At 37.7% G+C, this 25,263-nt stretch overlaps 1 long non-coding RNA gene across 4 annotated transcripts in view; it reads left to right on the top strand.

The window, feature by feature from the left end:
* The window catches only part of LOC109549918 (uncharacterized), a 62,471-nt gene that overhangs the window by 18,335 nt on the left and 18,873 nt on the right, over positions 1 to 25,263 (top strand). Inside the window, exon 1 of one of the 4 annotated variants that reach the window (XR_012332478.1) lies at positions 20,546 to 22,984. The exons of 1 other annotated variant lie outside the window; for it this stretch is intronic. This is a non-coding gene — a long non-coding RNA (uncharacterized lncRNA). Of the gene's footprint in view, positions 1 to 20,545; positions 22,985 to 25,263 lie in introns of those variants that run through there. 2 more of the 4 variants (XR_002176337.3, XR_002176338.3) reach the window with 2 other exon arrangements.

Below are 25,263 nucleotides of genomic sequence, written 5' to 3'. Positions count from 1 at the left end.
CCACTCCTGGCAATGGTCAGAGAGGTAGCGATGTCTGGGTTCCAGAGGAGGGCCATCCAGGATGAAATAGAATCCTAGCTCATGATCAGAACAACAGAGGAAACCTAGGTAAAGTTTCAGGTTTCCCAACCAAAATGAGTTCAGGATAGAATTTACTCTTATGAGAGTTCTGTCCTATGACAAGACAGCATTAGAATTGAGCATTAGGATTGAGGAACTGAAGGAAAGCCTACTAGCGATGGATAATCAAGGTACTCAAGAATTCAGAAGTAAAACAACAGATTACATGCAGATTTGCTTTTTGAAAAGGTAGACGTAGGGATAGATGAAAATAGTGCTTGAATATACTACTACTACTATGACTATTACTACTACTATGTAAGTATACAACTCTAAAACGAATACTTGTATGACTGCATAAAAATATGCCTGCATGAATTACAAATCCAGGTGAGCATGAAAGCTAAGATCATAAATTTTCCTTAAACTGAAATGAATTTTCCTGGCCTAGTCTTCTGAAACTGCATGCTTCATCAGCATAGGTAGATATGACATGGTGGAGAAGAGAGGAAGAGTGGAGTGGGTACAAGCTGGTCAGTGCTTAAAAAAAAAAAGGCTCCTAGATTTTAAGAAACTCTTTCTAGTGACACTCGAAACTAACAAAACTAACAACAAGAGTTTCAATTTAATGTGATAACTTTACTGAGAGATACATCTACAGGGTACCTTGGAAGTAAGAAAGAGGGGAACTTAAAAAGTGCAGGGAATTTCCTTAGAGGTGTTGCAGCTGAAGAGTCTTTAAAGAATGCATTGAAAATCAACTGTTTCCTATGTTCTTGCTTTGAGCCTTGGATTTCCTTAAAACTTAACAAAAAGGTTAGTAAAATATAGCCTGAGCCAATATTTGAGCCACCTTCTTAAGTGGTGGGTATGGGCAAAGTGTCTAAGAAATAAAAACTATTTGAATTTGATAAGATGGAAGAGAATGGTTGTTGTTGTTGAAGGAGACATAGATAAAGAATGTTAAGATAGGAAGAAACCCAAAGAGCGGAAATATTGATAAGCTTCCCAGAGGCAGATATGTGAGCTGCACTAGACAAATTGACTGGAAAAGAACTTTGGGCAGGGAAAAACTTTGCCAGGGGTATGCGTGGTTACTAGCACCACGGACAGCGCTTCTCTATTAAGCAAAATCTGGGTGGTCCTAACCCACTCCAAACTGAGAATTCCTGAGGAAGCTTCAAACTTGATTTTCCAAGGCCTTTTTCTCCCCTGAAATTTAAAGGAAACCACATGGAAGCTCAGTGGACTTCTTTACCAAACCAACCTGCTCAACCTGGTTTCCAAATATTATTGGATTTTCTAATATTCTCTATGTAAAGAATATTAAATATCCTCTATGCTTAAAAGATGAGAGGAGAAATTACACTTGTCTACTCTGTTCCAAATGTTTTAAAGTATTATTTTATTTAATCCTCATAAAACTCTTATGCAACATGCACTCGTATCTCACTTTTACAGGCAAGACAAAAGAGAAGTCACTGGCATACTAGCTAATCATTGCTGGAGGTGTAGTCTAACCTGTGTGGCTTCAGATCCTCTACCATTTGCACTACATAGGGTTTTCAGCAGCTGTCATTGTAGGCTTAACTGGAAAGAAAACACAATAAACTAGTTTATAATTATTTTTCAGTCTACAGTGTGTTTTCCAGATGGGTCACCCTCACAACATATCCTTAATAGACTTCAAAGGTGACTTTTCACACATAATACAATAGCACATTTGTCTTGGACAATAGAGTGAGATAATGAAACGTTTTACCTCTTCCTGAAACCCAGCTGTCTCTAGGGTGAAACACAACCTGTTGTTAATGCTTTAAACACATTTAAGAGATGAAATGGATGAGAACATAGTGGGCAACTGAAATTTGGAATAGTCACAGCTCTGCCTTTTAATAGGGTGGATTATTTACAAGTGAGAAGGGAGAGAAAGTAAACAGTAAATTGGCATAGAATTTAGGAGGTTAATAGAAGGGAAGGGATAGAATCAGTTTCAATATTATAAATAGTTCAGATCCCTAGTGAAAATGTTTATATTCTAGTTGGTGAAACTATATATGAACTCACTATAAAAGTGTGAATAAAATCAGCTGAGTGACCAACAGAAGTAGTTCCATAATCATGTCCTCACTTGTGTGTGTGTGTGTGTGTGTGTGTGTGTGTGTGTGTGTGTGTGTGTGTGTGTGTTTTGGTTGGATCTAAGACAGTGATTCTAAGTTGGGGGAGAAAGAAATTCAGAATCATTTTCGTGGCTTTTTCAAGCTATATATGACCCCCATCTCACCAGGAGGCTTGATTCTCTCCATTTCATCAGTTGAGATTTATTGCTCCAGGATCCCCATGAATGGTTCTAAGTCTAATTGAATGATGGACATATACATCATTTTAGCATCTGTATTAGTTTTCTAGGGCTGCCATAACAAAATTCCACAGACTGGGTGGCTTTAACAACAGAATTTTATTTTTTCAGTTTTGGTTTTCTCTCCTTGGCTTGCAGATGGTCTCTCTCCTGCTGCCGCTTTACATAGTCGCCCTGTGAGCATGCAAGCTGCTGCTATCTCTTTCGTGTGTCCAAATTTCCTCTCCTTATAAAGACACTAGTCAGATTGGATTAGGGCCGCCCGCCAGCCTCATTTTAACGTAATCACCTTAATGCCTTATCTACAAATACAGTCATTCTGAGGTACTGGGTGTTAGAGATTTAACATATGAATCTTGGGGGACACAATTCAGTCCATATGGAGTCTCTTCCAATTTTTACACATATCACTTTTCATTGCTTTTTAAAAACTGTTGTTAATAATTTATTTATATGAATAAGGATGAAAATAAAATCAACACATTGAAGTTGATTGAAATTTTTACCAGTCTCTTGTGTCTCTTCTAATCTATCAGTTCCCCTCTTTCTTCTTTCTTCTCCTTCTCCTTCTCCTCCTCCTCCTCCTCCTCCTTCTCCTTCTCCTTCTCCTCCTCCTCCTCATCCTTCTTCTTCTTCTCCCTTTCAATTGATTTGTTGCAGGAATTGAGTTGTTAATTCTGTGGTTTTCTGAAGTCCGGACTTTACAGAATGCTTCTTCATGATGATATTTAACATTTTCCTCTGTCACTTGTATTTCTTATCATGTGGTATTTAGATCTAGAGTTTGGATGTAACTCAGGTTTGATATTTTGGCAAAAATACTTCATAAGTAGAATTGTAAACTTCCACCAAGAGGCACATAATCGATTATCTCTTTTTCTATGACTTCAGCAGCCACTGATAATTATTTCTTAGATCTAATATTTCCTTAGGGGTTGCAAAATGGTGATATTTTAATCCTATCAACACTTCTTCAACCACTAGCTGGAATACTTCTATAAAGAGAAAATTTTCTTTATTATCTGCTTAGTTGCCCTCAGGTATATATAAGAGACAGAATGAATACTTTATTTTCAAGTTTTCAAAATGGTGAGTTGAGTCCCTAGCCTCTTCCAAAGGTGATTACTGATTTTTAAATTATTGTAAACATATGCATTTAAACATAATTGGTGTGTTTCAATTTACTATAATTATCATTCCTATTAATGCTCAAGCCCTATCTTTGGCCACTGGGAGCTCCTGCAAGTTGGCTCTTGAGTCTTTTTAACATGACTTCAGTAGTCTTTGACAGAATCCTTGATTTCTGGTATGACAACATATTCCACTCTTATCCGGTACATTTCCTGCACTACGCATGGTATCAACCATTTCTCAGAGGAGCACTGATTATTTTTCAGTGGGAAATGGTATTTAAAAAGCACAACCTGAGTGCTGGGGACCTTATTGCTACCCAGTTGGTCATAGTATTGCTAAGCCTTTGTGTTTATAAATAAAACATAATTAGTTTCTTAGATCAGAATATTTACATACATTTTCACCTACATGAATGAGGACTTACATACATTTTCACCTACATGAAGAGGACTTACTGCTCAACTTAGACATGTTGAATAATACAGCAATATAGGAGTCAGTAATTACTTGTGACATGAAGTTCTCTGTCTTTCTCTTATATTGGATGTCTAGTTTTAATGTTAGGATCTGGTGAATTTCACAACTCTTACTATTGTAAGATGGAATATCAGGAGGGGGAATGAGAGGTTGAGTTACCTGAAAAACATTTTCTCAAAGTAGAGATAGTTACTTAATTTCTTGAAATATGCTAAAAAAGATCAGTGAATTGAGAATTTTATTTTATCTTAGTTTTCTTTTGAAGATTGTTATTTGGCATAAATTACATATTTAATTTGTGTTTTTTTCCCCTCAGAGATATGTTATTTCTGAGCTATGTTTAGTACTAATCTTTCATTAGGTATAATGCATACATTTCTTTTTCATTTTTATAAATTTATTTTTGGCTGCATTGGGTCTTCATTGCTGCGCACGGGCGAGCAGGGGCTCCTCTTCATTGTAGTGTGTGGGCTTCTCATTTCGGTGGCTTCTCTTTTTCCAGAGCATGGGCTCCAGGCGGGCAGGCTTCAGTAGTTGTGGCTCACGGGCTCTAGAGTGCAGGCTCAGTAGTTGTGGCGCATGGGCTTAGCTGCTCCACGGCATGTGGGATCTTCCCGGACCAAGGCTCGAACCTGTGTCCCCTGCATTGGCAGGCGGATTCTTAACCACTGCGCCACCAGGGAAATCCATGATTCATACATATCTGTTAAAGTATTTACCCCCCAGGGCTCTTGGCATAAAACCCTCTCTATAAAATGTAGTAATTTTTTAGAACGTTTTTAAAAATTTTACCAGGCTTCTTTGTTTAAAAAAGTGCATGTGCCTGTACAAGTACATGTACAAATATCTCAGCAGGATGAATTGGCTTGAAGATTTGATTAATATGATATGCTGTGGAGCCAGCCCTACATTCAAGCCTCCATGTTCATGAGTTACTGTGAAATGAAAATTGGATTTTTTTTCTCATCTGAAATTGTTGCTCTTGTAGATCTAATCACACAGCACAGACACAATTAAATAATTACCTTATGCATTGCTAGAGAAGCTACATATTCAGAATTTAAGCTCCTTGGAAGAGGAATGTTATCTCTATTTCCATTCACTCCTCCATCTTTTGTAATCTGGCTTTCATTCAGAATCTAGGTAACCACTTGGCAAGTGGTTCCAATGATTTTCTTGTTGCTAGATACAATAATCTCAGTCTTCATCTGACTGTAGTTTATTTCTGCAGCTTTGTATCCCGATGGACTCTTTTTTTCTCGCTGCTTTTAACTTTCTTGCCTCTCATGAAGCCGTCCTCTCATATATTACCAATATATCATGTGTGTGATGTAAATAATACCAACATGTTCATATCTTCCTAAAAATATATTCTTAATCCACATTTAATTCAACCATATTTTCAGTAACAATGCTAAAATAAAATCTTGAACTATTAGCTATCTGTAAAATATTTTACTTATCCATTAAGAAATTTGATATTGAGTCCATACTAAATATCAGATACTATGTGCTAGGTGTAAGTGATGAGGAAATCAGAGAGTATTAGCTATAAAACATGGTAACTGCCATTAGGTAAATGTCCTGGATGCTCTGTGAATGCATAATGAGGGAACTGACTTAGTCTGGTGGTCAAGGAAATTAAGGGATATTTGAGGTGAGATCTGCAAGACTATGTTGGTATTAACTAATCAAGGGAATGGGGCAGTAGTTGCATTCCAGGCTGCAAGAACTGCATCTGGCAAGCTGTGAGGTGGGAGAAAGCATGGACGTATTGAAGAAGTTATGGTTAAGCATAGGGATGGAGGAGGAGAGTATGGCTACTGTGGTTGGAAAAAGAAGCACAGCAAGATCTTGTAGGGCAGTATAGGCCATGGTAAGAATTTTTATCTTTATCTTAAGAAAAGGAGAAGCCATTGAAGTGATGTGATCAGATTTTCAGTTACATAAAAAAAGAAAAAAATCACTTTAGATGCACGTTGGAGAATGGTTTGGAGAAGAAGTGAAAGCGGATACTAGCAGGCTGGGAGTTCAGAGGAGAGATTTTGGTAGTTTGAACTAAAGTGTCTGTATGCAAGATGGAGAGAAGTAGAATGCTTTAAGATATATTTAATAATTAAGGAATAACTTCAACAGTGTTTAGCAATAAACTTGTGATAGAAGATAAAGGACAGGAAGATGTTATGCAGGTTTGTATAGCTGAAGAGGTTGGTGATCATGGTTACCAAAACAGGGAACACTGGATGAGGATGCGGTTTGAGGTAAAGATCACAAGTTTGAGTTCAGAGAGCCTGAACTTGAGACATGGTGATATATCCAGGGTGGAGATGTTCAATATTAGAAAGAGCTGAAAGATGTTCAATATTAGTCTAGAGCTCAGAGAGGAGTGCAAATTTTAAATGTAGACTAATTTATACTGACAAGTGTAGAAATGAAATTTTATGTCACAATTTTAGCATGGAAGATTCATTTATTTTTCAGAAAAAAATAGTAGATGTTATAGTAATTCTGAAACTTGTCCAGCAAAAAAATTTGATAAAATATGTTGATACCACCTCTTCCATCCCTAAATTTGCTTAATCACTCTGAAGATTTTTTTACACTTCTTTACACTGTTAATTCTTTTTTATTTAAAAAATTGTAGTCTTAACATTTTCTTTGATTATTTGTATATAAGGACATGTTCCCAAGATATAAATATACAGGCAGACTTTGGAGATATTGTAGGTTCAGTTCCAGACCACTGCAATAAAGCAAATATCGCAATAAAGCAAGTTGCACAAATTTTTTGGTTTCCTAGTGCGTATAAAAATTATGTTTACACTACACTGTAGTCTATTAAGTGCTAAATTGCATTATGTCTAAAAAAACAAAGTGCATACCTTAATTAAAAATACTTTATTACTAAAGGGACTTCCCTGGTGGCACAGTGGTTAAGAATCTGCCTGCCAATGCAGGGGACACGGGTTGGAGCCCTGGTCCGGGAAAATCCCACATGCCGTGGAGCAGCTAAGCCCATGCGCCACAACTACTGAGCCTGCACTCTAGAGCCCGCGAGCCACAACTACTGAAGCCCGCGCGCCTAGAGCCCATGCTCTGCAACAAGAGAAACCACCGTAATGAGAAGCCCGTGTACCACAACGAAGAGTATCCTCCGCTCACCGCAACTAGAGAAAGCCCGTGTGCAGCAACAAAGACCCAACGCAGCCAAAAATAAATAAATTTATTAAAAAAATACTTTATTACTAAAAAATGCTAACCATCATCTGAGTCTTCAGCAAGTCATGATCTTTTTGCTGGCGGAGGGTCTTACCTCCATGTTGATGGCTGCTCACTGATCAGGGTGGTGGTTCCTGAAGTTGGAGTGGATGTGGCAATTCCTTAAAATAAGACGACAATGAAGTTTGCTGTGCCCATTGACTCTTCCTTTCACGAAAGATTTCTCTGTAGATGCAGTGGAGTTTGCTAGCATTTTACCCACAGTGGAATTCCTTTCAAGACTGGAGTCAGTCTTCTCAAACCTTGATGCTGCTTTATCAACTAAGTTTATGTAATATTCTAAATTCTTTGCTGTCATTTCAACACTCTTCACAGCATCTTCACCAGGAATAGATTCCATCTCAAGAAACCACTTTCGGCTTCTCTGGTGGCGCAGTGGTTGGGAGTCCGCCTGCCAGTGCAGGGGACATGGGTTCGAGCCCTGGTCCGGGAAGATCCCACATGCCGCGGAGCGACCAAGCCCGTGCGCCAGAACTGCTCAGCCTGCGCTCTAGAGCCCGCTAGCCACAACGGCTGAAGCCTGGAGCCCGTGCTCCGCAACAAGAGAAGCCCCTGCTCGCCACAGGTAGAGGAAGCCCGCGCGCAGCAACAAAGACCCAACGCAGCCAAAAATGAACAAATAAATAAATTAAAAAAAAAAAAAGAAACCACTTTCTTTGCTCATCCATAAAAAGCAACTCCTCCTCTATTGAAGTTATATCTATCATGAGATTGCTGCAATTCAGTTACATCTTCAGGCTCCACTTCTAATTCTAGTTCTCTTGCTATTTCCACCAAATCTGTAGTTACTTCCTCCACTGAAGTCTTGAACCCCTCAAAGTCATCTATGAAGGTTGGAATCAATTTCTTCCAAACTCTTGTTAATGTTGATATTTGGGCCTCTTCTCATAAACCATGAATGTTCTTTTTTTTTTTTTTTTGGTACGCGGGCCTCTCACCGCTGTGGCCTCTCCCGCTGCAGAGCACAGGCTCCGGACGCGCAGGCCCAGCGGCCATGGCTCACGGGCCCAGCCGCTCCGCGGCATGTGGGATCCTCCCGGACCGGGGCACGAACCCGTGTCCCCCGCATCGGCAGGCGGACTCCCAACCACTGCGCCACCAGGGAAGCCCCATGAATGTTCTTAATGGCATCTAGAATGGTGAATCGTTTCCAGAAGGTTTTCAATTTACTTTACCCAGATCCATCAGAAGAATGACTGTCTATGGTAGCTGTAGCCTCATGAAATGTGTTTCTTAAGTAATAAGACTTTAAAGTCAAAATTACTCCTTGATGCATGGGCTGCAGAATAAATGCTGTGTTAGAAGGCATGCAAACAACCTTAATCTCATTGTATGTCTCTATCAGAGCTGTTGGGTGACCAGGTGCATTGTCAATGAGCAGTAATATTTTGAAAAGAATCTTCTGAGTAGTAGGTCTCGGTAGCAGGCTTAAAATATTTATTTAGTAAACCACGTGTAAACAGATGTGCTGTCATACAGATTTTGTTGTTCCATTTATAGAGCATAGGCAGAGTAGATTTAGCATAATTCTTAATGGTCCTAGGATTTTTTTTTTTTTTTTTTTTGCGGTACACGGGCCTCTCACTGTTGTGGCCTCTCCCGTTTGCGGAGCACAGGCTCCGGACGCGCAGGCTCAGCGGCCATGGCTCACGGGCCCAGCCGCTCCGCGGCACGTGGGATCCTACCAGACCGGGGCACGAACCCGAGTCCCCTGCATCGGCAGGCGGACTCTCAACCACTGCGCCACCAGGGAAGCCCTGGAGTAACACTTTTAATTTCCTTCAAGAACTTTTCCTTTTCATTCACAAATTAATGAACTGTTTGGTGCAGAGGCCTAGCTTTTGGCCTGTCTTGGCTTTTGACCTGCATTCCTCACTAAGTTTAATCATTTCTAGCTTTTGATTTAAAGTGAGAGAACTGCAACTCTTCCTTCCACTTGAATACTATTGTAGGGTGATTAATAGGCCTAATTTTAATATTGTCATGTCTCAGTGAATAGGGAGGCTTGAGGAGAGGGAGAGAGACAGGGAAGTTCAGGTTAGTGGAACAGTCAGAACACACACATTTATCCATTAAGTTTGCCTTCTTTCTGTGGGTACAGTTCATGGTGGCCTCAAACAATTACAACAGTAATATCAGAGAAACTGATCACAGATCACTGTAACAAATATAATAATAATAAAAAAGCTTGAAATATTTTGAGAATTACCACAATATGACACACAGACATGAAGTGAACATATGCTGTTGGAAAACTGGTGCCAATAGATTTGCTTGATGCAGGGTTGCCAAAAATCTTCAATCTATAAAAAACACAATATCTGTGAAGCACAATAAAGTGAAGTGCAATAAAATGAGGGCTGTAATTCATATTAGAATAATCTATTGAATTCAAACTTGGAATAATCTATTGAGAAAATTCAGAGAACTACATAAAAAACACTCAGAAACAATGTCAGGAGAAGGCATTTACCACATAATATACCTGATAAGAGTTTCTTCTAAAGTTTCTCTTTATATATGCACTCTTACTAAGTGAAAAAAATAGTGAGCAAGGCAATATTATTAGAAAATTATCTAAAAATAATGCCCTTTCTGAATGAGGAATGCTTTTCTTCATGGTTGCTCATTTCTGTGTGCAAGTTTGTTTTGATTGTTCAATTCATCTAATAGTCACTCAACAAATATTTATTGAGTGTTATGTGCCAGGCACTCTTCTAGGCTCTTAAGATACATCACTGACAAAATAGTAAAAGATCCCCATCTTCATGGCTCTTATATTCTAGCAGGAGTAGCAATTTTTGTTGTAAAGTTAATCAAATTATAGAAATAACACTTAAAAGAGGTTATTTTAAAATTGAATATACTTCATATTTTATACTCCACCCTCAAACATACAAGGTCTGGCTTATGAGAAATCAATACTCACATCATATAAAGACTTTAAAAATCATTTTTGTTATATGAGTGAATCAATAATAAAACCATTTCCACAAAAATCATAAACAGAAGGCAAAATTATTATTCATCTTAGAGAAACCTTGGTAGAGTTAAAATAAAAGCTTCAAGAAACAGACCTAGGTACCAGAATAAGGCATGTTGGGTTTGGGTTTCTAATTTTGCTATTCCCATATTAAATGAGTACTCATAATTCAGTGTTGAAGAACTAGATACAGTTATAAACCAAGGCATAGTTGAAATGAAAGTTTTAAAAAAAATTCTCATAAGCCAAAATTCAGTATCACTATGATGGCAGTTTTTGGATTTTAATTTTGACACTCTAGTCTCAAATTGTGTTTGTTGTGGTTATAATCAAGGCAGTGTTGAAATGAAAGTTTCAAAACAAATTCACGTAAAGAGATAGCAGAAACATAAGCAATATAAAGGCAATTTTAGGATTTTAAATTTGGCACCCTGATCTCAAATTAGCACTTGAAATTTAACAGTGAAGTATTAGATAATGTTTATAAAACAATGTTACTGATTTTGATGTATACTTTGTTAGTACAGTTTGAGGTTCATCTACGTGGTGTTTTTGATGGAACGTTTGATGTGAATCTAATCACAGAGGAGACAGTCTAACCAATCCAGATTGTTGGATGTTCTGCAGGAATACTGGCCAGGACTCTTTAAAGGATTCAGAGAAGAGAGAATGTTGGTGGCCATGCTGTGATGGCACCTCCCATCTGGTGTATACCCCAACCCACAAGACTGTGGTAGTCAGTATGGTATGTGCCACTGAGGCACACACCTACTGCTAGTGGTGGTCATCTTCCAGGGCTATGAGGGCAGAGAAGAGCAATGGGAAGACATCTCTTCTAAATTTAATCTGTATATTATTAGAGAATATTTCAATGGCCTGTTTTCAAATATTTACTTAGAATTTTCCATTTTCATGTATTTACTTCTGACTTTGTCTTTTTACAAGTACATTTTACGTTGTATGTGATCACTAAGGTCTGAATATTGTGGTATTAATACCCCATGATTCAAATAAGCAAAAACTTGCTTCCTATTGCAAAACGGATAGTGGATAATCTGAGTATAGAAAGTAATATTTCCCATCTAGGACCTTCCACTCTATGTAATCTCCTGAATTCTAATTGCCACTGGTTCATGAGCTGTAACTTTAGTAATCAGTTTTCTCAAAGTAGATTTTCAAGTCTATTTTTCTTGATCTAAAGACATAAAGCTCAAAGCTCTTCTTGAAAAGAGAATTAAACACATTTTAGTTACCCTTATTACCTGGAAAATCTGGTTTTAGTCAGAACTTACATGTCATACTGAAAAAGCAAAAGGCAGATGCTGTCTTTTCTTGAGGAAAGACTTCTTTGCAGTTAAATAGCTCACTAGGTGTTTGGAGCCCATGGGTAATGTGCTTCTTCTTTGCTTGTAGACTTGTCCTTGGTTGAAAGGACATACAGAGAAGTGGTGAGTACCAACATCCCTGCCTGGTAGGAGCCCTAGGAAGTGCCTGAACTTTATCTTTCTGTTTGCTCCTCTACCCTTTGGAGTGAGTTGGGTGAAAGAGTTTGGGCCAGGAAGCAACTGCTTCTTTTATTCTGTTTAATGTGTATGTCCTGTCCGGGTATTTGGCAAAAACAAAAAAAACAAAACTCGTTCTTTGACCTTGTTTTGAATGCCCTGGTGTTGATATATTTTCCCACATTCCAGAGGAAAAAAAAAATTGGAATGCTGAAATGTAAAAGTGTAAGAAGTCAAAAAAACATGAGGTGTGGACATAGTAGAAGTTCAGTCCTTTAAGACATTACTGGCAGAGTAGAATTAAAACAGGCTTTGGAGCTAGGTAGACCTGAGTTTAAATTCTAGCTTTGCTATTTTCTTCCTGAGTTATTTTGGCCAAGTTGTTTAATCTCTTTAAGCTTCAGTTTCCTCATTCAAAAGACATGATAATACAATCTTCCTCATAGGATATGTATTAACTGAAATTTTTTACACACGTTTTAGCATACAGTAAGCTCCTAATAAATGGAAGTTATTATTAATACATTGCTAGGAAAAGAAAATGCACAGGGAACAAATGTTTTATTAATAAAAAAGGTGATGGATTATTTGTAGTCAAAAAATTTAGAATTGGATTTTCAAGCAGTTGTCTCTTTTACCAGGTGTAATTAGGTTTGCTCCATTAGTAACAAAGAACATATCTAGTTACCTTCTTAAACCAGAATCATGGGGCATAAGTTAATGAATAAGATTTGATGCATTTATTGAGCATGTTAAAATTTATGCAATCATTTGTATACCACTTTCACAATGTTTGCCCTATTCTTAGACTATCTATTACATTATTTTCTTAATATTTTTCTTCAAGTTGACTCACCTTTTCCCCAACTTCATTTAAGTCTTATTTAAGCAACATTAGCTGTAAAATCATGGGTTTGCTGTGCAAGTTATGTTTTTTCTAATGTACTCTAAAAACAAATACTTGAAAAAATTTCCTCCTATAGTCCAGGTACCACCTATAATCATCTCAAGCACCTCCAGTGCTATGTTACTGCACTTTGGAAAACATTGACACATGTAATCTTCCTTGGTCCTCATAACAGTTATATGCGGCAAACAGAGAAGGTATAATTATTCCCATTTCAAAGATGAGAAAATCAGGTTCATGGATAAAATTTTACAGCCAGAACTGGGCCTAGGCCTGTACTCATGCTTTCTCTATATCAACCTAATGCTTCTAATGTACTACTACCTCTTCTAAGGAACACAAACTTAGAACCAAAGGCAAAGTTTTGTTTATTTAGCCATGACTAGTTTGGAATTTTTGTGGTAATTTGAAGAGCGATCAGACAAAAAAAAAATTAGCAAACAAAAATACTGAGAGTAGATTGCCAAGTTGTGGTCGGCATTTTCTCAGATAGCTCTTGATTAGCTCAATCTCCTAGGATCCATGCCTGTGTAATCCCCTCCACTTGAGTAACTTAGTACTTCTAGCCAATAGAATGTGGCAACTTAGAGGAGGTATCACTTCCCTGATTAGTTTACAAAAGATTATCACTTCTATCTTGCTAGAAGACTCTCTCTCTTGCTGATTCTGATGAAGCAAAGCTGCCATAGGAGAGAGGAGCTGGGCGCAGTCTCCAGCCAAAGTTGGCAGGGAACTGAAGCCCTTAGTTCAACATCCCTCAAGGAAATGAATCCTGCCAACAATCATGTGTGTTAACTTGGAAGCAGCTCCTTCCCTAGGTGAGCCTCCAGATGAGACCCCAACCCTGATGGACACTTTCACTGCAGCCTGGTGAGAGACTGTGAAGCAGAGGACCCGGTTACACCATCCTCAGAATCCTGACCCACAGGCATTGTAAGCCATTCAGTTTTAGGAGGGAGGTGATTTAATTTGTTATTCAGCAACATATAACATAAGTCCACAGTGGTCATTTTAAGAAGTGATTCAGTGAGGTGGGATCAAGTGATCATGGCTGTGCATGGGCCCCAAGGTCTTGCAGTTCTAATGGACTGTGATATCTAACATTGGACACTTTTTCTTTCTCATTCTCCCATTCTTTCCTCCTTTCCCTCTTTCTCTTCATTTCTTCTACTCTTTCCTATGCTTTTAATTAATAGAGCAGTTAGAAACTTAAAGACAATAACAACACAAAAGAGAACTCCTCCATCTGCAAAACATTATCATGTATACTTTTCCACAATGTCCTGCCCTGGTCTTCATATATAAGCTTCATGTACATATGTAGGAGGTACTTAACAAAGGTTTGGCTGTTGGTATTATTTAGTCATCATGGAGTTGCTTCATTGCTGTCCATTCTATTTTGTTTTCATTTTTCTATTTGTGAGGGTGTCTTTATTCCTTGTGGGCTTTGTATAATTATGTTTTCTCTTTTCCTCTGTAGGCAGTTTATAGCACTTATCTATCAGTACCACTTGCTGACTTCGATGGGAAGATGGTTTTTTCTGCAGGTACTCTTTCTACAAAATTCACAACACTGAGCAGGAAGAAATAACATGCATGCTTTACATCATCTTACTGAAAAGATTTTCAATTTTAAGCAGTGTTTGCTACTATCTCACATGTACAAGTAGCTAAAGAGAATCAGGCAAGGACCATTCCAAGTGAGCCTATCTGTATACGACCTTGAAAATAATCTGAACCTAGCCCTTGATAAATGGGGGAGGGGTGCAGTATGTGAAGGGATAGAGTGGGTTGTAGGGGAGGTGTATATATGGATGAATTTGAATAACAGATTCCTCACTATATGCCAGCAAAATTTAATAATAGCACTCCTAAACACACACACATACACACACAAGTAAATGAATAACGTAAAAACTTCCAACAAGTGCTGGCAAGTCAGATGGCAGACTCACCCCAAAACCTGTCTCTCCAATAAAAACCTTGTAATTAAAAACAAGGTTGTCTATAAATTATACATATAATAACAATTATATGCAACTGGTACAAGTCTTGATTAGAAACGTAAAAGTTAGCTTTCTCAGGTGAATTCTTTACCTCTACCAGCTAGCAGGTTATCATCTATACTTGAACAGTGAGATGCTACCTGGTCCAAATGCTAATACCTACTGACCTTGGTCCAAAAGGAGACTGAGGTGATGCAGTTTTACTCATCTTGTAAGAACGATACTAGTGTTTTCCATATATTGAGAAAGTTCCTACTATGTGCCAGATACATTGTTAGGCATTAAATGTGCTATCTCAGTTTATCTTCTCTAAAGTTAGGGAACAATAAACTATGTTTTACTTATATAAAACTAAGGCTTAAAGTGGTTTACTGATTTTCCTAAATTTACACAAGTAGTAAGTGACAAAGTCAGGGCTTGGACACAAGTCTGCCTGATTCCCCAAAGGTGCTCTTTCCATTGAAGTTGTGGCCTTGATAAAGGACATGAAATTAGTGAATATATGGACACTGGTGAATAGGATTCGATAGATCCTATCGAATGTGTGGTAGAATGGATAAGAGAGGCCTTTTCTCTGTTGATATGTTTTTAATCTTGGACAAGTTACCCAGCTTTGCTGGGTTTCTGTTTTTCAAGTTGATAAACTCTATCATCTCAGTTGGTTATTAGCTAATGTGCCTTCCATATTAAAATTCTATTATCCTAGTCTATAAATTCATCCACCCAGGTGCACCAATCTGACAAGTCTAAGCTCAGTAAACCCTGCAATTTGGCATGCTGTTCCTTCGGAGTCCCCCTGTGGCAGGCAGTCAGGGTCTGAGAATGGAATGGAAGTTCCCTGAAACTATTGCACTATTTTTTCATTGTGTTACTTCCTCTCTTTCTCTCTTAGGTGCCTAGTTTGATGAGATGTCCTGTGAGAACTTAAAGTGAGAAGGAGCTGGAAGCTGGACTGGGATTACCTGATAAAATTCAGATTCTAACATTTGAAACAAATATTCTTTCCCCAGTGGAGTTTTTAAGGAGTGGAAGAAAGATCTATGCACAGGCAGAATGCCCTAACAACGAAATTGATTGCAGTGTACTCCCCTTTCTTAGAATTTCATAATTCTCTGAAAGTATTTATTGTACTCAACCTTTTAAAAAATCTTAATGGCATAATGCATTGCAGAAGGTGGCAAACTTTTTCTCTAAAGGGCCAGATAGTAAACTCTTTACCCTTTGTGGGCCATATGGTTTCTGTCACTCAATTCTGCTGTTACAGCACCAAAGCAACCATAGATAATACATAAATGAATGAGAATGTCTGCATTCCAGTACAACTTTATTTACAAAAACAGGCAGCAGGACAGATTGGACACAAGGGTCATAGTTTGCTGACCCCTGGTATAAGTGGAAACAGTTCAGGTGGAGTTTGAGTATGGCTCTTTAACTCTAGCTAGTATTCTTGGGAAAGATATTTAATTTACATTTGATGTAGCTGCCTTATCTGTAAAATGGGAACAATAAAACCTACTTCACAGACTGTTATGAAGATTAAGCTGCGTAGCTAAATACAGCAAACTGGTGCCTAATAAGTGCTTAATAAATAGTAACTACAATTATTATTATCATCATCACAGTATTATTATTTTAATTTTTAAGTTTTTTCAGTTGTTTCAGCAGTCTAACTAATGTATTTACAACAAACCAATAAGTGCTACTGAGGGCAGTTGGAACTGTGTTTTGCTGGCTCATCATTGAAAATTCTTCTACTGGAATTGGAAAGTTGCTTTAGAGAGGGTTGGTGCTTATTTCATACTTACTGAGCTAATACCATTCTCTCTTAGTTCTAATTTCTCTACCTCAAGTCCTTTGAAAAGAATTTAATAGAAACGGGTACAGGTGTTGCTTTTCTTCATTTTCCTTGCTGGGTAACCATGCATACATTGATTGGCATCAAACACAGCTCTCACCTTTCCCCATGCTATAAGCTTCTATTGACTGAATTCAGACCAGCCCTGGTGGCCCTGTGAGTGGGAGAGTCTGGGTGTGTCTGGCTTGGGCTCTGGCACCAGGAGAGGGTGGATGTACCTGTTCCACTTGTGTAACATGGGCATCAATGTAGTGGCTGCTTCTCTGTGTATTTGCCTTTTTCTTCTTTGTGAAACCTCACTGGCTGATTTGAGCTGCTAGGCTGAGTCCCACATACTGTGCATGCCGTACTGGCCTTCTCTTTGTGGCATGTAGCCTCATTTCTAGAGGTGAATTTGGTTCATGAAAGCGAGACTCTAGTTCTATATCTTTATGAACTTCCCTAGAAGGAAAGAAGGCTATGATCACATCTGAAGGTCTTGAGTCATTGTAGACATGAACTTACTCAAAGAGAATGTTTTGTTAGAGGAGAGCATTGTACAGTAAGGCAGAAGCCACAGAATGGGGCCTGGGATGTTGACTTATCATAAACGTAGGGGCTACATTTAACAGATGACTTTCACTTCCCACTATCGAAAAGATGGTCAGTTCCTTTCTCTTTTTTCTTGAGCTTTTTTCCCTCCTCTCCTTTTCTTTTGCCTTTCTTATAATGAAGACTAAAGACAAATGATAACAAATGTGCTTTGGGCTGGTATGAAGGCAAGATATCCATTTAATAATAGAAATTGGGTCAAAGTTCACTTTTATCTTTTTGACTTGAAATTATAGTGTGCACTGGCTAATTAGATTGAAGGCTTTAAACATTAATGAAGATAAAGATTGCAAAAGTGGCTCGAGAGAAAGGGTCTAAAACAACCTAGTAATATTTAAGGATAATATTAAAAGTCTTTACACACTGCACTTTAAGACAATACTTTAAGACAAAATATTTTTTTTGGTAGGTAAAATAACTAATCCAAACACTCAAAAATTTTTTTATTAAAAATTCACTGTAAATCATTATAATTCTGGAGATAAAACATGATAGTGACAAGTAAAGAATGCATAATATTTCATACTTAATTTACATATTCGTGCCATTTTCTGCTTTTGCTTAACCTTTTGAAAAAGTGTTTAAGTTGCATCAAATAACAAGCAAGTTTTAGCCTAGATTGTTTCCTCCTGATTGTTTCCTTTCACTTCTATACATATGGACATGTCTCTATGCTAAGCTACCTCATCTTTTAAAATCACTGTATGAGATATTCTATAATTTATTTATACTCCCCTATTAATGGATATTTAGCTTGTTTCTTATTTTACTTAGAAAGGTTTTACACTTGTGTGCTCATGACAAAGTTAGGAATTGTACGTTAATTTAATGGGTGGTGTTTTTTTCCATAACTCCTGGCTTCTTGTATGCCTTTGAGAATGATCTCATGAAACAAGCCCAAAGTGATTTTGGAAAGGTGTTTTATATATATTTATATCTACTTCTGGTCTATTTCCATGATTTAGCTGCATCAGAGACCCAGCAGTGTAGGTGTAATTGGAAATCCAGCAAAAACTAATACTATGGTTGGACTCTGGTCAGACAAGTTGCTGCTAACGCACCTGTGGGATGGGGTTCAAACGTGACTCTTCCACGTTCTCATATCAACATACCAATTTGGCCTTAGCTCCTTCCTTTCTCTTCTTTTCTCTTGATTGCTCTCATATAATTATTTGTGTACATGTCTGGCTTCTTCACTCCTCTAAGTGTAGGAACCATACCTTATTCATCTTTGTATTTTTGAAAGTTTCAACCGCCGCTAGAAATTCTCATTCATATTTCTGTATCTGAACAACTGGCTTTCAACTTTTTTTTTTTTTTTGCTGTACGCGGGCCTCTCACTGTTGTGGCCTCTCCCGTTGTGGAGCACAGGCTCCGGACGCGCAGGCCCAGAGGGCATGGCTCACGGGCCTAGCCGCTCCGCGGCATGTGGGATCTTCCCGGACCGGGGCATGAACCCGTGTCCCCTGCATCGGCAGGCGGACTCTCAACCACTGTGCCACCAGGGAAGCCCGGCTTTCAACTTTTTGGGTGGGATAAAGAAGAAACATGGGTTGTAGGTACCTACTTTACTATGTAGAATTTAAGAGCTGCCACACAAGTTCAGAGTCCTCTGTAGTTTTCCAATGTTAACCTCACTTGTATCACTAGCCGTGTCTCAGTACTAGGTGATTCTTATGCTGGCATGTTTTGGCAGGAAAGAACTCTTTGCCTGGTTTGCCTAATCTACATTGGCTTCTAGTTTCAACAAGAACTCTTTACATGCATTTAATTTTAGCTTTTGGGCTATAACATGTCATTGTTCTTTTCACTCATCCCCTCCCCTCTTCAGTTCCTGCTGTTCCTGTTTGGTGTGCTCTCAGGTGGCTTTTAGCTTTGCCTTTTAGCTTTCATGGCACTCCAAGATATCTTCCAGTTGTATATCTTGTGTAAGAAAATATAGGGCTTCCCTGGTGGCGCAGTGGTTGAGAGTCCGTCTGCTGATGCAGAGGTCACGGGTTCATGCCCCGGTCCAGGAAGATCCCACATGCCGCGGAGCAGCTGGGCCCGTGACCCATGGCCGCTGAGCCTGTGCGTCCGGAGCCTGTGCTCCGCAACGGGAGAGGCCACAACAGTGAGAGGCCCGCGTACCACAAAAAAAAAAAGAAAAAAAAAGAAAAAAGAAAATATAGACTATGTCATTATAAAGGGAAGTGGAAATTGGGGGACATTATTTAAATCATTCAGCGAACTCATATCCTGGCTCAAAGGAAAATTAAAGTGAGATATTTGGGTTAATTTATCTCATTTAATTGTTCTTCTGTATTCAGTTTACAGGATAATGCATTCAGCTCTTAGTTTTATCTGTTCCTGTCACAATGAATCTAGAAGAAAAAAAATATATTTGGGGCTTAGTTTTAAAAAATCATTTTTAGTAGAATTCCTTTTTTTTTTTTTTCTTATTTAGGGAAAAGTAAATTCCCTAGAAAAATAATAATGAACTTTGGACAAAACAATGTTTTCCTAAGAGTAAGTGCTCGTGAAAATTGAAAGTACCCAAAGTAATCTTGCACAAGTGCTTTGAAAAGTCTCTTGCACAATTCAATTTCTTTATAGTACTTACACAATCATATTTCTGAATGATTTTCTATAAACAATTTTTGGACAAAAATCTTAAAGATGTACAAATAAAGAGATAACTTTGGAAGAAAATAGATTTATGACTGTACTTCTACACTAGGACAGACATAAAATTAGGGATTTTTAAAGTACAATTTTCAGGTCAGTTGTTGAGACAACGAAATGCAATACACTATAGGAGGTATCATTTCGCCACCTAGAGGAGAGATGTGAAATGCAACATTTCTCCAAATTTACTTCAGTAGAATTCATTCATTCATTCATTCATTTAATTATTTACTCATTTAATTATCAAAAAAATTAAGTACCTACTAGGCTTAATTACTGTGCCAGTACAGATTTGATAATCTACTCAAGAGTTATGAGCTCAAAGAAACCACAAAGTGTATCTTACTCTAATTGCACAGCTGCTTCTCTTTAAAATCTTTTGTTTTTAAGACTATAACTCAAATATCTAGACAATTCCAAATACCCATATTTGTGATATATGTTACTTTTAGCTCTTGGGATATAATAAATCTTTATTGTTTTTTACTCATCCCACTGTAATATCTACAGTGTAGCTATCAGTGGCTTCTCTGTACAAATTAGGAAATGTAGCCTCAGAGAAATTAAATAACAAGTTTAAGGTGTCACAGCTATTTCATTATAGTGCCAGTGTCTGAACTCAAGCCAATCTGACTCCAGAGCGACATCACCCTGCTCAATTCTAGTCCAATCCAGATGCTCACAAACAACCAGATTGCATCTGGGGGTGTGGGCAGTGCTTATGGGCTGAAAAGGAGATCATGGTCAGCATCAGACTGCCAATAAAGCAAGCTGGGAGAAGCTTTATGAAGTCAACCAACTAGATGGAGTGTACTAAAGATGGTAGGATTGCTCATACATATGGATTACTTGCACCCTGAAGAATGAACTCCTAACTATCCCTGAGTTAGTCCAGTCTAGGTAAGAGTAAACAGCAGCAGGCTGGGACAGCTGGTGTGCATGACTGACCCCTTTGCAGCTGGGTATCTAATATCATTAACAACCACATCTCATGTAATACAGAGATATACAGTTTCTAAATGAATGCAACATAGAACTCTTCTGCAGTCTGATTCAATTTCATTGTCATTTCTGTCAGGTAGACAGGGCCAGTGTGAGCATGCTGATTATGTGGGTGAGGGAACTGAAATACAAGAGGCTCCCTGAATTCAAAGTCCACCAGGTAATCCTTGGTGCCAGAACCAATCCCTAGGTTTTCTGAAGTCAATCCAGCATTCTATCATTTCTCACTGCCAGTAGAACTAGCGTTGCTTTCTTTGACTTTTCTTAGTCACTCCTGTGGTTTTACACCATTCCCTCCTTGTCATTAAATAACTCTCAGGCAAGGCAGAAATTCCCATGAAAACAGAAAACAAATGTACCAGAGAGTTAATGGTGTAAGAGAGAAAAGAGATAAGGAGAAGTCATGTTGCAAAGTGGTGTCCATTACTGCAAAAGAGAAAAGGGATATATTGGGAGGAAAGGAAAAGAGAGAAAATGAAAACTTCGGAGTCAGTTCTGAAGTAGTGAGGAGAACAAATGTTACATGTGCACCTGAACCTCTTCAATAGGTATCATCCGGAGGAGTTGCATATAAGGCGAACAAAAGTGTAACTGTGGAAATTGTCTAGCCCTTGGGGTCCTACTGGGAACGATTTTTCAAAGTGAAGAAAACTCTGATCAACCTCTAGTTCGCTTCTGGAGAGGACTTTCCCCAGCTATACCCCAAAAGCTTGAGAATATCACACCAGCATAACCCTGAGACAAATTTTGTTTACTAGGAAAATTTGCTTAAAGAGAAACATTAAAATTTGTTTAATTCTACTGCAGGGACATGTGGCATTCTCATTATGACCTTCTATTGTAAGTTGGAAAGACTAAAACCTTTCTGCATCTATTGCCAAAGGAGGAAGGAGAGCATTTTCTTAGGGTTTTGAACTAGTTCAGTTGAAATCTGACTGAAAAAGGCAGCACCAGAGACTGTATCTTACTTACTTTGTTTCTTTCTCTGCACCTAACAACGGTTTTTTTTTTTTTTGATGATTAGTAAAAGGTGCTGTATTTTATTTAGATATTTATATTTAGATATATCTGGATATTATTCAATAAATTTAAACAATTTTAATAAAGACATTTGAAGACACTTTACATTAGAAAATTGGATCAATTTGACTTACAATATATTTCCTTCTAGTTGAAAACTCACAGGCTCCAAAGCAACTGTCTTCTGTTTGAAAAAAATTCAAAAATCACACAGAAGCAGTGGCCCTGATCCCCATGCTTTTATTTATGTGTGGTTAAAGTTCAAATTTCTCAACATACCATAATCTCAGTGTAACTGGCCAAATTCCATGGTGGATAATTAGATCTAGCTTAGCAGGGCATATTTGGTTGGAGAGAGCAGTCACACTGTACTGGGAATCTATTAGCCAAGTTTACTATGTTTGATGAGTGGTTGGACTCACCTCACTTGCTGACTGGACTAGCCCAGCAGGTTCTACGGGTGAGATCACTGCTTGGCTCTCTCATTGCTAGGCCTGGTGGGTGGAAGAGGAACTGAAATAAATGGCCTGACTTTGGATTTCAGAAACTCTCTTTCCTATTCCCTCTCCCAAATGCTTTCTTCTGCCAACTCTCTAGGGACTGAAGCATTCATTTCCAAACTCATGCATTCATTCATTCAACAAATATTTACTTAATACCTATAATGTATCAGGCACTGACCTAGGCTTTAGAAATATAATAGTGAACCAGACATTTCCTGCCTTTGAGGATCTATGATGAATAATTATAGTACACAGTGAAAAATATTACCATTCGCAGAGCTCAATAATCCAAGTCTCTTAAAAAACAGAAAGTGCACAAATGCTCTTTGGAAAGGTATGGCATGGAAGAGTATCTATAGATTTGAACATATAAAATTCACGGACGTGTGAAGACTTGTTCATCTGTTTCACTGTGAGTCCAGAGTAAACCCCACCCTCCCTGCCATACCCGCCAACTTTGTCTCGGAGAAGGCCACCACTGCAGCTCTGCTGGAAGCACCACTCTCAGGGGTCTCAATCCACATTGTCTTTGAGTGTCTTCAGCATGTTGTCTCACAAGTACTCAGACCCAGTAGTAAGATTAAAATATTCTACCATAATGTTCACCTTGGCCTTATCACGTTAAAGAAAGAAAAGCAGGTATGACTGAACTTACTTCTCAAAAAGCTCTTATGCTTCAGCAAGAGTCTCTGAAGTCTCTTTCGTTACGTAATTGTACAAGAATGATTGATGCTAAATGATGTTCTTAAACCCTCCTAATCAATTAAATTTATAATATTTATGACTAGGTAATGTGTTGCCTTGTTTATGAAATATGTACATGCTTTGAAAATCTATTTACAATGAGTTTTTATGACATTTCTATTAATAGGCTGTCATTGTAACACTATTATAACATTGTTTATATAGGAATTTTAATCCCATCTGTTTCTTTTAATTTTTAGCTCCCTCCCCAACCAATTGTAAAGGGCTATCAGGTCTGTACTTTATACGATTGTGAAGCTTTAGGTTATTTGTTGGTATAATATCCACATTAATCATTCATTTAACAAAGCAGTATTGAATGCTACTATGTGCTTAGACTCTTCCAATGTTGTGAAGAGTGAGTGGTTAAAAGTTTCTCCAAATATATTTGAAATCTAAAAGTTTTTTAATCCATGCATTTTAAACATTGGTAAAGATTGTCTCATATTCACACGTTTTTCTCAATAGTAAGAAACTGTTGGTGTTGAATAAGGTATGAATTACAGTTTAAGCCTTGTCCATATTTGCTGCCTTTGTAAGATATTTTTCTCCAGTAAGAGCTCTCTGAATAAGGGGAATGTTCTGATTAAAGACACACACACACACACACACACACACACACACACACACAGTTTTAATTACCTTCAAATTTAGGTAGCTTTCAGTTGTTGAGCACATGTTAACATACTGACCCAGATGGAGACTGAATTTTCCCTTAAGAGATTTGTAATGTAGTAGGGGAGAGATTTGCCTCTTTCAAAATGTGGCACTCCTTCCCTACTTGTTAGATTGTGAAAGCGGTTGTTTATGCTTTATTTGTTTCCCAAACTTCAGTTGTTGCTGTACCATCTTCATAATTTTTGCTATATTCACATACCACCTGTACTATTGTGCTTCTGTAAATATACTACTATTTTTAACTTAATTACATTTATTTAATAATATTTGTTAAAACACTAGGTTAATGTGATAGCTGTAAAATTTTCAAATATACTTTAATATAAATATATGACTTCTAAATTAAATATTTTTGTGTGTGTCTGTGTGCACCCCCAAGTCTTCTCAAGTGCTCTTAGTACTACACATATCATACTTTGGGAAGCTCTATATGTAGGAGTTACCTTTGAAAGTGAGGAATGGCAGAAAAAAATAAAATGAATAAATAATGATAATAACCGTAGCAACGGTAACAAGAGCTATTATTTATTAAAGGCTTTACATGTGTCATTTAATTTTATCTTATTTAATCTCTGCAACTCTCACAGGCATGCCTATCACAATGTGAAGCAAAAGGGCAGGAAAGAGGGAACAGTGGAAGTGAAACTTCATTTTGCATAGAGCAGCTGTAACTAATACATGCCATAATATTTTAGTATTTATTCTTTAGTTAGCTGAGATTTCATACCTGATTATTTTACAAAAATTGGAGTGTGATGGTGGCAGATTAAAACACTTTTTATCAAATATATTTGCTGTTAGTCAAACAGAATACTAATCTCAGAAAAAGGATGTTAGTGTCAATTAAACCCATTCTAAGAATGCAGGATTAAGTGGAAGAAATCAGATTAAAATACTTTTTTTGGCTAATTGTTTTTTGTTTCTCCAGTTTCTAATCAGTGAGAATATCTTTGTCCTACTGAAACAAGGCATTTGTTCAAAAGCCTCTGCATTCTCTGGTACAAGTGCCTAATTTATGAAAGGCAAAATTCTTCTAGCTCTCTGCTAAAAAGTAGTGAAATAAATATTTTTATAAACATATTGTCACAAAATATTAAAGCTGGAAGAGCCCTGAGGAGCCTAAGACAACTCCCTTGCTTTACAGAGGAAAAAAAGTCCAAACCTGGCAATAATTAGAAAATATTTCCCTGTGTTTGCATAATTGGTATTTCCATCCTAAAGTTTATGACATGCACATGTTTTTATTTGCATATCTGAATTTTGCTTCTAATATATGGTAAATTCCCAGCACAAACCATGCCTTGTTTGTTTCTCACCCGCATTTTCAGCAGAATGCCTTGTACTTAGCTGGTGCTAAATAATTGTTTTTTGACTAAATGGGATAATATACTCCATAAACCTGTCTTTTAATTCTTCTTTGACATAAACTTTCTAGATACTTAAACCTCATTCCATTATTTATCTTCCCCATAAAAGGGTTAAAGACAGTGTATTTG

The sequence above is a fragment of the Tursiops truncatus genome, chromosome 6, assembly GCF_011762595.2.
Source record: "Tursiops truncatus isolate mTurTru1 chromosome 6, mTurTru1.mat.Y, whole genome shotgun sequence".
Classification (NCBI taxonomy): Eukaryota; Metazoa; Chordata; class Mammalia; order Artiodactyla; family Delphinidae; genus Tursiops; species Tursiops truncatus.
Note: the sequence above shows the minus strand (reverse complement) of the source record. Positions and strands in the feature narration are given on the sequence as shown.